A 14,840-nucleotide genomic window follows, 5' to 3' on the forward strand; every position below is an offset into this window, starting at 1 on the left:
AAATGTCTTCAGATTTTCCCAGATCTCTGAGGAATTATTTTCAGACCTCTTTTTTCAGTCCCACTCATTCATTTATTCAACAGATAATTTTTGAGCAGAGCCACGCCCTGTGTTAGGCCTTGGAGGCAGAACAGCAAAGGACACGAACAAGGTCCAAGCTCTCGTGAAGCACAAATTCCATTAGGGAGGCCGACAACAGGCTCATAAACAAACAGACAATATACTTTCAGGAATTGGTAAGCGCCATGGTGACAATCAAACAAAAAACAATAGTAAAGATGGGGCTCCTGGGTGGCTCTGTCAGTTGAGTGTCAGACTCTTGATTTCGGTTCAGGTCATAATTCAGGGTTGTGGGATCAAGCCCTGCATTGGGCTCTGTGCTGGACATGGGGCCTGCTTGAGAGTCTCTCCCCCCCGCCTTTCTGTCCCTCCCCCACTGGTGTGCACACGCACATGCTCTCTTAAAAAATAGTAATAGGGGCGCCTGGGTGGCTCAGTCCGTTAGGCGTCCGACTTCGGCTCAGGTCATGATCTCACAGTTTGTGGGTTCGAGCCCCGCGTCGGGCTCTGTGCTGACAGCTCAGAGCCTGGAGCCTGCTTCGGATTCTGTGTCTCCCTCTCTCTCTACCCCTCCCCTGTTGGTGCTCTGTCTCTGTGTCTGTCTCTCTCTCAAAAATAAATAAACATTAAAAAAAATAGTAATAATAAGGAGATCCAGAGTGAAGGGGACTATTATTTTGGAGTGGGCAACCAGGAAACGCACTCAGGAGGAAGTGATGTTTGAACAGAGATGTGGGTGAAGGTAAGAGAGAGTCATGTTGGGAGAGGATCATTCCAGGCAGAGGAAACAGAGCAAGAGTAGAAGAAAATGAGGCAAGGGCCAAATCACGTAGAGCCTTGTAGCCATGATGAGGCTTTTGAGGGTATTCTAAATGTGATGAGAAGTCATCTGGGAGTTTCAAACCAGAAGGTGACATGACCTGATTCAGGTTTATGAAGGATGACCCTGGGGGGGCGCCTGGGTGGCTCAGTCGGTTAAGTGTCCGACTTCAGTTCAGGTCACGATCTCGCAGTTTGTGAGTTCAAGCCCCGCGTCAGGCTCTGTGCTGACAGCTCAGAGCCTGGAGCCTGCTTCGGGTTCTGTGTCTCTCCCTCTCTCTGCCCCTCCCATGCTCATGTTCCGTTTCTCTGTCTCTCAATAATGAATAAACCTTAAAAAAAATTGAAAATATAAAAAGGATGACCTCGGGGTCTTTTGCGGAAATAGTCTGGTTAGGAGGCGAATGCAATGAAACATGGTTAAATTCTGACTGTATTTTGAAAGTAGAGCTCTTGCAGAACTGGCTGAAGGACCGAATGTATGGTTTAGGTGAAGAAGAGGAATAGGCAATGACACACTTAGGTTTTTGGTAGGAACACAATGGGTGATCGGTTGGCGTTCTCGTTTCACTGAAACAGCGGATGAGGGAGGCAGAACCAAGAATTGGGATTTGGGCGTAATAGAACACCTATTGTGCAACAAGGAAAAATGGCTACCACACAGACCAGACCTGTAAGAACATCACTCATTGGAAGAAAACTCATGGGGAACAGGATTGGGGCAGATACGTGAGTTCCACACGGCCCCTCCCACTCTGGGGTACCTTGAGCCAAGTTCTTCTCTGGCATGATGAGGGGCCAGGACGTAAAAGCAGTATGAAAAAGTCGAGCTGTGCCCCATTCCTATCCTGCCAGCGCCTCTTCCCGTGTTAGGGGAGTGACTGAAGGGTCCAGACCTTGTGCCGCAGCTGTAGGGACAAAGAGAGCCTAGCGGCAGGATTTGTCACACTAGTGCTCACGATTAAAGGAGCACCAGCTTCAATTTGGGCATGTTTGGAGGGCTGAGGTCCAAGTCTCATGGTCGACCAGGATTGATGTCCTTAAGTACTAAGCCTTGGCCAGCTTCTACGGAGATTTGCAAGAGGCCAACTTCCTCTCTACAGGGGATAAATCACAGACAAATTAATACCTACCTCGTAGTAAAAAAAAAACTTGGACTAAGTTGGTAGAGGGGTGAAATGTGCTTGGATTCTGCAAACAGTCTGAATACAGATTTTCTAAAACAACAACACAACAGCAAACCAACCAACCAAAAAAAACCTCTTGCTAATGGATTGATCTCGTCAGTTGAGGGGGAAAAGAGGTCTCAAGAAGCACGTAGAGTTTTTTTGTCCCGAACAGCTGATTTCATCTTGTTGTCACTCACGGAAATAAGGAAGGTTAAAGAAGTGCGTAGTGAGGGCGGAGGTGAGATCAAGGAGGTGCTGATCTGGAAATGGTTGATAGACACCCAAGTAGACAGGCGGCCAGCACCTGGAGTTTAGGGGAGAGATCTGTGTAGCTGATACAAGTTTTGGGGTCATCGGCACGTAGGTGCCTTTTAAAACCACGGGACTAGGGGCGCCTGGCTGGCTCAGTCGGTTCAGCATCCGACTCTTTTTTTTTTTTTTTAATTTTTTTTTTTCAACGTTTATTTATTTTTTGGGACAGAGAGAGACAGAGCATGAACGGGGGAGGGGCAGAGAGAGAGGGAGACACAGAATCGGAAACAGGCTCCAGGCTCTGAGCCACCAGCCCAGAGCCTGACGCGGGGCTCGAACTCACGGACCGCGAGATCGTGACCTGGCTGAAGTCGGACGCCTAACCGACTGCGCCACCCAGGCGCCCCTCAGCAACCGACTCTTGATTTCAGCTCAGGTCGCGATCTCACAGTTCGTGAGCTTGAGCCCCACATCGAGCTCTGCGCTGACAGTGTGAAACCTGCTTGGGATTCTCTGCCCCTCCCCTGCTCTCTCTCTCTCTCAAAAATTAATAAATAAACATTTTTTTTAATTAAAAAAACAATAGAGCCAGGGGACTGGATCCTCTCAGGAGCAAATATAAAAGAGAAAAGGGCCACAAATTGAACTCAGCCTGGGTTATAATCAATATTTAGAAATCTGGAGAAGGCCTCATACCCACTTCTCCTAATGCCCACTAGACTCTCGGTTGCCTACACCAAGAAAAGAAGGAAGATTCAAGCACAATGTAATCTCAAAATAATGCCTGTGATTTACCGCATAAGGCAGGCCTGAGACAGACCGGAAGCGTCCCGTTCCAAGGCCATGGGGGAGTATTTTTGCAAACACAGATACAAAACATGACGAACATACACATATTAAACCACAGCTTTCTCTTCACTCCTCCAAGGAGAATTACCTATCAGCTGAACAGAAAATTGGCAAAATTCGTCTCTTGCAGAGACTTCAATTAAAATGATATAATTATCTCAAAGTTTTTTTGGAGAAGATTTGTTTTTCTTTCGAATGCAACATCTTATCCTATTTTTAATTGGGCTATATTTTACTCTGTCCTCCCATAAAACTACAGAACTATTAAATTAGTAGACATTCCCTTCGTGGGATATGTCTACTTTCTGCTTCAAGAGGAGGACCTTCAGGCCAATGTTCTTTGGCCTGAGTTACAGAGCAACGATGTTTCCGATATGGTTATTCTACCGCAGATCAGGCTTATGTTCTCTAATACTCTAGGGAGAAATCATCAAGGAAATTTGAAAATGCCATCGGCCTTCCCTCCACTTATTCTACAGCCAGGAATTGGTTGTGGCCTAAGCTAAATGAAGTAGACATTAAATCATGATTAGTAATATTTAATCAGGAACCGAAAGAGTCTTGGTTGATAGGAGTGGAGCAACAAGTAAAAATTAGGGAACTAGTCTGGTCCCTCTTGGTGTTAGTTTATTTCTTCCCCTCTAAAACAAAAAGATCACGAAAATGTAATGGATTGGATTCTAAAATGTGTCAGGTAGAAGATATGTGTGAGCATTGCCGAGACATTTCTGGGAAGATAAACAATAACTAACGAAGGGTGTGGCCAAAACACCTACTGCTCACCCAATATTCACGTACTCTCACATTTGTCAGCCTCCACGTTGTTGATGGGATGATGTGACTGGTTTTGGCCAACAGGCAGAAAAGGTGTCACCCCTGGGTCACGCCATTTACGACCTCGGGCACCAACTCTTCACTTCTTTCTTCCCATGCTTTGGTGACCCGAAGGCCATGTGCTAAGATTGCAACATTGCCCATGGAAGCGGCTTGTATCACAGAATCTCTCCATGAGAGACAACTGGTCTGGAGCGTTGCCCACCCCAAGGTGGAGTTCAGGTAAATGTGAAGCAAGTCTTTGTTGTATTCAACTACAGAGATTTGGGGGTTTGGGTTTTCCCATAGCGTATATGTATATAGTGATACAAAAGGAAAGTTTCCTCAAAAGACACTCCCAAACGGATCAATGAAATACCAAAGGGTTCATAAATAGACCCGTGTCTACTTACAAGTTTAGTATATGACAATGAGGTCTTAAAGCAGTGAGGAAATACGGATTACTGGTGCACGTCTAAGTTAACAAATGAACCCCAAACCTAGTGTTCCAAAACAACAGTGATCATTTATTGTCTCCCACAGATTCAGGGGGTCAGGAATTCTGACAGAATGGCATGGCGATAGCTCGTCTCCACACCCTGCACAGCGTTTAGAGCTGATGCTGGCTGTTGGCTTGAGGCTTCGTTGGGACCGGCAGCTGGAACACCCACGTGTGGCCTCTCTGCATGGCCTGGACAGCCTCACAACATGGTGGCTGGGTTTTAAGGGTGAACGTAAGCAAAAAAAAAAAAAAAAAAAAAAAAGGGCCGTGCTCCCTATGGCGACCTGAGCCTTCGCAGTGACACAGCATCACTTTTGCCACATCCTACTGATTGAGGCAGTTGCAATGGTTCACCCAGGTTTAAGGGAGAGAATACAGACACCGCCTTTCAGTGGAGAAGTGTCCATGTCGTATTATAAGAAGGGCATGAAGGATGGGGAAAAAAATATATATACATGGACTTACCATCTCTGAAAAATACAATCTGTCACAGTGAAAATGAGCAATGTGTTTGTTAAGGAACCAACACTACTTTGGGACAAGCTAATTTTTGCCCTCCTACTATGGAGATGAGAATAACAGACACTTTCTTACACACAGATATGGTTTGGACAGATTACTGAAACTCTAGCTAATAATTACATGAAGGAAGAGAGGCAGCCGATAAGCTTTTCTAAAATTAAAGACGTTTTGGTAGACCTTCCTCGAATTACAAACTAGTATATAGGTTAAATGTCCGTATGCGTTATTTTATGTAGTTATCTTGTACGTTTGGAAATAATTGGGGTCATTTACTGAGATAGCTTTAATGTTCAGAGCCTTGAAAAATTCCAGACCAAAGATAGTTTTGCTGCTGCATATGAAATAGCGTTTGGGCTTCTATTTCCTATGTGTCTATGTACTGTAGTAAATGAAAAACAATTTTCTGGGAGGATCTTGGCCTGGCCCATGGTGTGCCCCTGTCTCACCTTAAAGCAGAGGTAATATGGCTCCCTATTCGGTCATATACCCTTATTAACTGATTCCCAGTTTTTTGCAGATGGATGTCAACCCTACTCCCGGGTGATCGACCGTCTGCAAAAGTATTCCAACATACAAAGGCTGACTGTCAGAACTTATCAGAGCGCAATCTCAAACCCTCTGTGGCTCTATTTTTCGTTGAATGTTTGTCTGAAATAAAAAGAAAATGTCTGGGGAAGATTACTTGAGGGACAGAGAATTCCCCCTGTTCATATAGAATCATACAGAATCCCCCCTTTCATTACTCTGCTCAGATCCCCGGGATCCCTTATAACAGTGTGTCCCCCCCTCCCCCAACTTCTGGTGGGCGTAGGACAGTTCCTTTGCCCCGGGTCAGGACAGACTCTGAGTTGCAATTTCTCCTCCAGAGCCCCCTGTAGGATCAGGTTCAGGTTGGGACGTCACTCGACCTCACACCCTTCCTCAGCTTCTTCCCCTTTTTCCCTCTTGTCTGCCCCGACGACGCCCTTGCCAGTTTCTCCTGGGAACACGTTTTGTTTTTGTTTTTTTATTTTTTTTCAACGTTTATTTATTTTTGGGAGAGAGAGAGACAGAGCATGAACGGGGGAGGGGCAGAGAGAGAGGGAGACACAGAATCGGAAACAGGCTCCAGGCTCCGAGCCATCAGCCCGGAGCCCGACGCGGGGCTCGAACTCACGGACCGCGAGATCCTGACCTGGCTGAAGTCGGACGCTTAACCGACTGCGCCACCCAGGCGCCCCGGAACACGTTTTAAAGAAATCAAATTTTGAGGGCACAAATTTGAGCCCTCACGTTAGGGAGGGTCTGCTTCTGGAGAACAAGGCATAAGTGCTCTCCATTTCCTTAGATATTCTACTGTGGGGAGTCCATTTAGGAATTCCCTGAGCTTGCGCCGATGGGTTAACGAGGCATAAAGACATAGAACGTCCCAGGATGAACGCATCCAAGATTAGGTAAATAAGATTAGGTAAACAGGGCAAAGGCATAGGAATTGGAAATCTCAGGATGAAAGCCTCCAAGATGAGGTAAACAAGATTAGGCATTCAGGGCGGAAGCATCTCCCAACTTAGTACAATAGCAGAAAGCCGCTTTCACAGGAAGGAAGGACAAAAACAGGAACACAGAGGGCTGCAGTCCATGGCAGGGCGAAGTTGCCCAGAGCAGAGCTAATTAGCAAAAGAAAGCTGCCTTGTTGACCCTGAGGTAGCATGCTCTGCCTTTCTTGTCCCCTAGGCAAGTTTAGACAAACAGATGTGGTGTCTCATGTCTGCTGTAAACAGCCATCCTCCCGGTGCCAGGATTTTGTTTTGTATCGACCCAAACCCCTGACACCGCGTATCTTCAAAACCCCCTCTCCCCCACACCCGTGAGTTAATGATCACGATTTCATTGTCTCCTTGTGCACGTCCATCATGCTTGCCGGCCCTCTGATCCTAATAAAAACGGAGCAAGGACCCTTACCTGGGGCTCTTGTCTCCTCCTGGACATCAGCCTCTCTTGTATTTTAATCCCGCGTCCGCGCTCTTGCTGGACAAGAGAGAACTCCAGACCCAGAGTCTACGACAGACGGTGACGCCGGCGGGATTGGAACCCAGAGCACTACAGGCCGACATGGCCAGGAGGCGGTGCGACTCAAGGACTGCAGGACGCCGTGGAGCGACTAAAGAGCTCCAAGAAAAAGGCACCAGATTACAATCTCTTCCTGACGAGGTAAGAGATAAGCGAAACTATATTAGGATTCGCTGCCGCGGAACTTTGGAGAGATTTATCACGGGAGACTCCCTATCCCCCAAACAGGAACGACACATTCGTATTTTACAGTCATCGGAAAAGGTGGCCAACATTATCCTCAATCAGAAAGCACTCCTTACATTATTAATGAGTACCCAGCAACACTGCCCTTGGTTCCCCAAACAGGGAACTTGTGATCTTGACGTTTGGGAACAAGTAGGGAAAACATCTAGAGCTGGGCATTCTGAGGGGGCTAATGTCGCCCCTGAGGTCGTCCTCACTTGGTCCCTTGTCCACACTGCCCCTCTCCCCTTGAGTTCAGAGGATGTATATAAAGATGTCAAATTACCCCAAAGAAGAGGAAAACCCTGAGCTTTTTTTAGTCAGCCTGTGCCTTCGGTGCCTTTACAGCCCGCACCTCCCCCTCCCTCAAAAAGATGGGACGATATTGAGCCTCTAAAAACCTCACTGACCGGTTCTGATAAGGTCCTTACCCCAATGCAAAAGTACGTGAAGGAAGCTCATAAGGCCGGTAAATTCCAGCGGTTTCCCCGTTGTCAGGCAAAGTAGGCAATACGTCCATGAAGGCCTGCTCTTTCCAATAGTAAAGGAATGGCAAGAATCAGTTCAGCTGTATGGCCAGCACAGCCCTTGTGCGATCGGCATTTTAGAAAATATTTGTGGCACTCATTCCATGTGGGCCTGGGACTGGGGCTCCCTTACCAACATCGTTTTGACCCCGGCCCAACACGCTACCTATGCCCAAGGGTTTCGGGCTGCTTGCGTGGCTTGTGCTAAGCAACACTTTGACGCCACTGTTCCGGCGTCTTTTGAACGACTGTCCAGCACAGGGCAATATTCCCAACCAAGGCAGCGAGCCCAGCTTCCAATCATTGACAATAAAACAATGCACTAACCGTACGCGGGGGCTTCTCCCTCATTCATTTCCCGGCTTACGAACGATGATGATTAGCGCCAACTGTCTCTGGCTAAGGGTCTACCTCGGGATGGAGATTTTAAGGAATATTCTCAAGCAGCTGCCGAAACTCCTTTTGTCTCGGGGAACTTCCCTGTCTTCTCTGGCCCGATACGGACTGCCCAGATCCCACTAGTGGAAAACCAAATAATACAAAACACAACCAAAATCGCTATCTTGCTCATCTCTCTGAGCCGACAGGCTTTAGGACCGCGTGAACTCTTTCTCTGCCCTCTGCGCCTTTATCTGCCTTCAGGCCTCTTGGTGGAGGCACCTCACCTTTTCTGCCCTCCCTTCCTCCCCACCTGTCAGAAAGCAAAAAACACCCCCTTAGACTTACGCTTCAGACTTCCTCGCTGTTTCCACCAGAAAAAAATTGACAGTGGTAAACTTTTTTTTTTTCCAAAAAAATTTTTTTTAAGTTTCTTTATTATTGACAGAGACAGAGTGTGAGCATGCGCTGGGAGGGCCTGAGAGAAAGAAAGAGAGAGAGGGAGACATAGAATCCGAAGCAGGCTCCAGGCTCCGAGCTGTCAGCACAGAGCCGGACGCGGGGCTCGAACTCACGGACCGTGAGTGAGATCCTGACCCGGGCCGAGGTCGGACGCTCAACCGACTGAGCCACCCAGGCGCCCCAACAATGGTAAACTTTTAAGGGGACACAGCTGAAATCTAATTAAGGTAGACATGTCTTTTGAATTATTAAAATTAAATAATAAAACTTCATTCTACTAAGGTTTACTAAAGGTCCAATAAACTCATGTTATCTCTTCCAATTTGTCAGCAAGAGGACGACTTAAAGGAATGGTGAACTTTGTCCGTCTCAGAGTTTTCAGGCGTAATTGTTAAAATAGCTTTCAGGGTCTTTGGTAACCTAAAACTTGAACGTTTTGCTTAAATGGCACATTGAATCAAGTTCGTCGGACATGTAGGCCTCTTCCAAATCCAACGGGATGCTGCAGCTTTGCTTGCTAAACATAGGTTTATGCTTCTGACTTCTTATGGCAAAAAACCCACAAAAACTAAGAATATTTAAACCCATTAAAAAAAAAAAAACATGCTCTATGCTTAATGGATTCATAAGTCCGCCACCTAAAAAATTTCTGATGTAACAAACAGTTCACAATTGCTCGCTACTTAGTTTTCAAGGGAGACTAAGACTTCTAAAAGTTAACATTCTGCTAAATGTAATTAAGGCTAATGGAAATAAGTAACTTCGTCTATAAGAAAGTGAGAGATACGTAAGAAAGATACACAAAATGAAACTACCTTTTTGTTACAGGTAATAAATAAGTAAGTAAATAAATACACACATATATTTATAAATAAATAAACACATACATATATTGAAAATAAATATACACATATATTTATGTATGAACATACACATATATTTATTAATTATAAATAAATATAATTTCACCCAAAGGGTAAAACAACAGGACACAATGCCCTTTTTAAGTTGTTTTACTTAAGCCTTGGTTGGAATTGCCCATTCCTTATAATCCACAAGGCCAAGCAACTTTAAAATGAGCACATAAGACGCTCCAAAACATGTTAAAAAAAACAAAAAGGGGGAGATATCCCTGACTGTCTGCATGACGACCTCAGCTCCTTCTGAATTGTGCTATGATGATTCTTAAGGTTTTAAATCTTAATCCTCAAGGACTACCTGCCCCTGAGTGACATTCTTCAAAATCAAATAAACCCTCTCAAGCTAGGACGCTATACAAAGTCCCTGAATGGGGGTCCACACAGACTGGACCCGCTAAACATCACACCCGGGGTCAAGAATATGCTTGTGTTCTTTCAGATTCCAGACCTCTGTGGATTCCCTCTCAGTTGGTGAAGCCGTACCAGGGCATGGTGGAGACCCCCTGGATATCTTCCAATGAACCAGGACATCCAGAGAATGACTCTGAATGAGTAGCCCCCACCCCCACCCCCCTTTTCAAGATGGAGGATGCCTCTTCATGGACTCTTCGTCCTGAAACCACTCCACAGACCACCAGCCTCCAAACCATCCAAAAGCAAAAGAAGGACCAGGAGCTGGTCATGACGGTCCTCAAACACAAGACTGGAAGAACCAAGAAAAACAAAAAGGGGCAACTGTGGGGAATAAGCTTAGGAATTCCCTGAGCTTGCGCCGATGGGTTAACGAGGCATAAAGACATAGAACGTCCCAGGATGAACGCATCCAAGATTGGGTAAACAAGATTAGGTAAACAGGGCAAAGGCATAGGAATTGGAAATCTCAGGATGAAAGCCTCCAAGATGAGGTAAACAAGATTAGGCATTCAGGGCGGAAGCATCTCCCAACTTAGTACAATAGCAGAAAGCCGCTTTCACAGGAAGGAAGGACAAAAACAGGAACACAGAGGGCTGCAGTCCATGGCAGGGCGAAGTTGCCCAGAGCAGAGCTAATTAGCAAAAGAAAGCTGCCTTGTTGACCCTGAGGTAGCATGCTCTGCCTTTCTTGTCCCCTAGGCAAGTTTAGACAAACAGATGTGGTGTCTCATGTCTGCTGTAAACAGCCATCCTCCCGGTGCCAGGATTTTGTTTTGTATCGACCCAAACCCCTGACACCGCGTATCTTCAAAACCCCCTCTCCCCCACACCCGTGAGTTAATGATCACGATTTCATTGTCTCCTTGTGCACGTCCATCATGCTTGCCGGCCCTCTGATCCTAATAAAAACGGAGCAAGGACCCTTACCTGGGGCTCTTGTCTCCTCCTGGACATCAGCCTCTCTTGCATTTTAATCCCGCGTCCGCGCTCTTGCTGGACAAGAGAGAACTCCAGCCCCAGAGTCTACGACATTCTACTAGCTTTCTGTGAATTAGGATGACTCACTAGAGAGTAGGATACATGGTGTAGCTCTTTTTGTTTTTTTCTTTAATTGAAATTCAAGTTAGTTAACATGTAGTGTGGTATTGGTTTTAGGAGTAGAATTTAGTGGTTCATCACATATAACACCCACTGCTCATCCCAACAAGTGCCCTCCTTAATGCCCATCACACATTTAGCTCATCCCCTCACCCAGCACCTCTCCAGCAACTCAGTTTGTTCTCCGTATTTAAGAGTCTCTTGGGGCACCTGGCTGGCGCAGTCGGTTAAGCGTCCGACTTCAACCAGGTCACGATCTCGCGGCCCGTGAGTTCGAGCCCCGCATCAGGCTCTGGGCTGATGGCTCGGAGCCTGGAGCCTGTTTCCGATTCTGTGTCTCCCTCTCTCTCTGCCCCTCCCCCGTTCATGCTGTGTCTCTCTCTGTCCCAAAAATAAAAAAAAAAAAAAAAAAAGAGTCTCTTATGGTTTAGTTCTAACGGATCAGAATCTAGACACCAAGGAGATCCCTAGGAGATCTGTGTGTACATTAATGTTCCAGAAACACTTTCCTGAGAAAGTGCTTTATGAACTGGTTCAAGAAGAAGTAAGACACTGGAATAGACCAGAAATAGAAATGAAATAGACTGGAGTAGACCAGAAATAGACCGTGGAAGAAATCACAAACCTTGTCAAACATGAATTATTGAGTTATTTTCATTTTTATAATATTCCAATGCTATTTAAATAATTCCAAAGTAGAGAAAGCAATGGAAAGTTTCCAACTCATTTTACGAAGCTAGCAAAACCACGATGTGAAAACCTGATAAAGATTAAACACTCAGAGACAAAGCTTATTAAATAGTCCAGCAAATCTGTAGAAACAAAAATCCTAAACATTGCATTCATTAACCGAATCCAGCGTGAAAAGAAAAGAATAGTACACCACACTAGACACAAATTTATACTAGGAATGCAAGGGTTATTTAGTATTTAAAAATCGATTCACATAATTTATCACATCAAGGGAGAAGAGAAAAAAATTCAACAGACATCCCAAATTAATTAATCAGTGATAAAATTAAATACCATGCATTACAAATATGTGTAGTAAACTGGGACTAGAAGAAAATTTTGCCAACATGATAAATAGCATATTTTGCAAACCAACGATTTACGTCATTTTGACAGGCCTTTCAATTGAAGAGAGGAATACTATAAGGATGCTTCACATCATCACTATTCTTTTTCATTTGTTGTAAGTTCCAAACCACATAAGGAAACAAGAAAAGAAATAGGAGGCATAAACACTGGAGAGAGAATAGAAGTAATGCCATTTTGAATTTTTTTCTTGAAACTTCAAGAAAATCATCCACGAAAAGGTTGTCACTACTAGGAAGTGATGGGCACCCACACAAATTTCCAAGTGTCGATAACTTTCACATATTAAAAAATATACATTATTTCATTCACAAAATGAACAAAAAATATAACCTATTTACAAATGATCTTAACAAGAAATGTGCAACACTGTGTAAAGAAAACAGGGGCGCCTGGGTGGCTCAGTCGGTTGGGCGTCCAACTTCGGCTCAGGTCATGATCTCAGTCTGTGAGTTTGAGCCCCGCGTCAGGCTCTGTGCGGACAGCTCAGAGCTTGGAGCCTGCTTGGGATTCTCTCTCTCCCTCTCTCTCTGTCCCTCCCCTGCTCATGCTCTCCCTCTCTCAAAAATAAATAAAATAAACTTTCGTAAAATAAAAAAGAAAAGAAAACAAAAATGGACTTAAAAGAAGAGTTTAGAATACAATGCAGAAGCACCCTGTATTTCTGGATGGGAAAACCCATTATTACTAAAGTGTTAATTCTTCCCAGTTTGCTTTACAAATGTGATACATTTCTAATCTAATCCAACACCAACTTCACATTCTTGCAACTTGACCAAAGGCTTTTCAAGTTTATCCAGAAGGATAAACAGGCAAGAATAACCAAGAAAATTTTTTAAAGAAAAATGAGAAGGGACTTGAAGCCAAATGTTGAAATATATTATAAAGCCGCAATAATTTGAACAATGTGGTGTGGATGCAAGACTAGCCAAACAATTCAAGGTAACACAAATAGAAAGTCCAGAACAGACACGGGAATGTTTAAGAATTTAGCATATGATAGCTGTCTCATTTAAAAACCATATTTTTATAGAACTTGACTAAATATTTGTGGAAAAATTCATTTAACTTCATTACATTCCAGAATAGATTTCAGCTGGGCTAAAAAAAAAATGTAAATTTTTAGGGGGAAAAAAAAGCACGAACTGTTCCAGAAGAGAATATAGATACACATTTATGTCATTCTGGAGTGCAGTAGGCTTTTCAAATCATAACACTGAAAGCAACATCACAAGAAGCAAACACTGGTGTCTTTCACTCTATAAAAATATTAACACGTAAAAGCAACAACAATACATATTATAAACTCAAGCCTAGTGTGCTCCTCTGGTGGAAGAGCACAAACAAAATTGGGAAAACATCGTGACTACATATGAAGCAGAAAAATAAAAAGATACACCATAAAGAGCTTTCACAAGTCAGAGAAAAAAGTAATGTTGGAATTGGCAAAGGCCAGGAAAATGTAATTCACCGAATCGCAGAGCCAGTCGCTTTATTTTTAGCAAAAGTGTAGCTTCTTTAACAACAGAGTGCAAATCAAAATAACCACAAGGTATACATCACCTTTTGTGTAGTCAACTGACAAGGCTGAAATAAAATTACGACACACTAAGTTTGGTGAAGTGTGCCACCCCTGGTACTCCCAAATACAGCTGGCGAGAGTGTAAATTTTATAACATTCTGTGTATAAAAGTGGTCAGATATACATATACATATATATATGTATATATATATATACACGTATATATATATATACGTATACACACACACACACACACACACACACACACACACACATATATATATATGTGTGTGTGTGTATATATATGGACCATTGGGCTTCTGGGAATTTGTCCTTAAGGAAATAATTATATATTTCTCCAATGATTTATCTGTAAGTACATCCACAGCCTCATTTCTTATAATGGCCAATCTTGGAAACCAACTCACTATTCTCTAATAAAGGATTGGCTCAATAAATAAATGCCTTTATCTAATGAAATACCTAGAAGCCATTAAATGTATTTTTTAAAGAATATTTAATGACATGGGAAAATGCGCATGATATATAGTTTAATTAAAAACAGATTGAGAAATAACATGCAGTTTGAACTTTTTGTTAAAAATTACATTCATGCAGAATATAAGACAGGAAAAGCACATACCGGAATGTTAACAATGCTTTTTTCCTAGATGCTGGGATTTCAGATGATTTATAACATCCTTTTTTTTGGCTTACCTGTCGGTTTCACATTTTCTTCAGCGAGCACGCACTCTTCTATAATCAGAAATTGTCAGTACATTAAAATTAAGTCAAAAATACTTTTAAGAAGTCAAAAAAGGGAAACAAGCAGTCTCGTGGACCTCTTGGTGTGTCTGATGGCAAAATCTGTTGTCAGTATGCGTTTGTCATGACAGGCAGTGCCTCCTTCAGGGGAACACCCTGGAGAGATTCTTATCCATTCTTGACAAGAACAACCAATGACAGTTGCTCTTGTCCCGAGCAGTTGACCTGTTTTTATCTGATGGACCCTATGAACCATGTAAACCAGAAAGCTTGGAGACAACCTATGTTCACCTCTGTAAACAAGGGTATGAATCTATGTGACATGTAATTGTTCCGCGTAAGAACCTTGTCATCTTGTATTTTGCGTATTCCAATAAGTGAGCTTAAGTCTTTCCA

General features: G+C 43.7%; 1 protein-coding gene across 2 annotated transcripts in view; it reads right to left on the bottom strand.

Annotated features, from left to right (window-relative positions):
- Positions 1 to 14,510, bottom strand: part of LOC101092497 (norrin cystine knot growth factor NDP) — a 51,311-nt gene extending 36,801 nt beyond the window's left edge. Inside the window, exon 1 of one of the 2 annotated variants that reach the window (XM_019823754.3) lies at positions 14,397 to 14,510. The gene's annotated coding sequence lies outside the window, so the exon portion shown is untranslated. Of the gene's footprint in view, positions 1 to 6,927; positions 7,097 to 14,396 lie in introns of those variants that run through there. The other variant, XM_019823753.3, reaches the window with a different exon arrangement.
- Between the last annotated feature and the right edge of the window lie 330 nt (positions 14,511 to 14,840).

The sequence above is a fragment of the Felis catus genome, chromosome X, assembly GCF_018350175.1.
Source record: "Felis catus isolate Fca126 chromosome X, F.catus_Fca126_mat1.0, whole genome shotgun sequence".
Lineage (NCBI taxonomy): Eukaryota > Metazoa > Chordata > Mammalia > Carnivora > Felidae > Felis > Felis catus.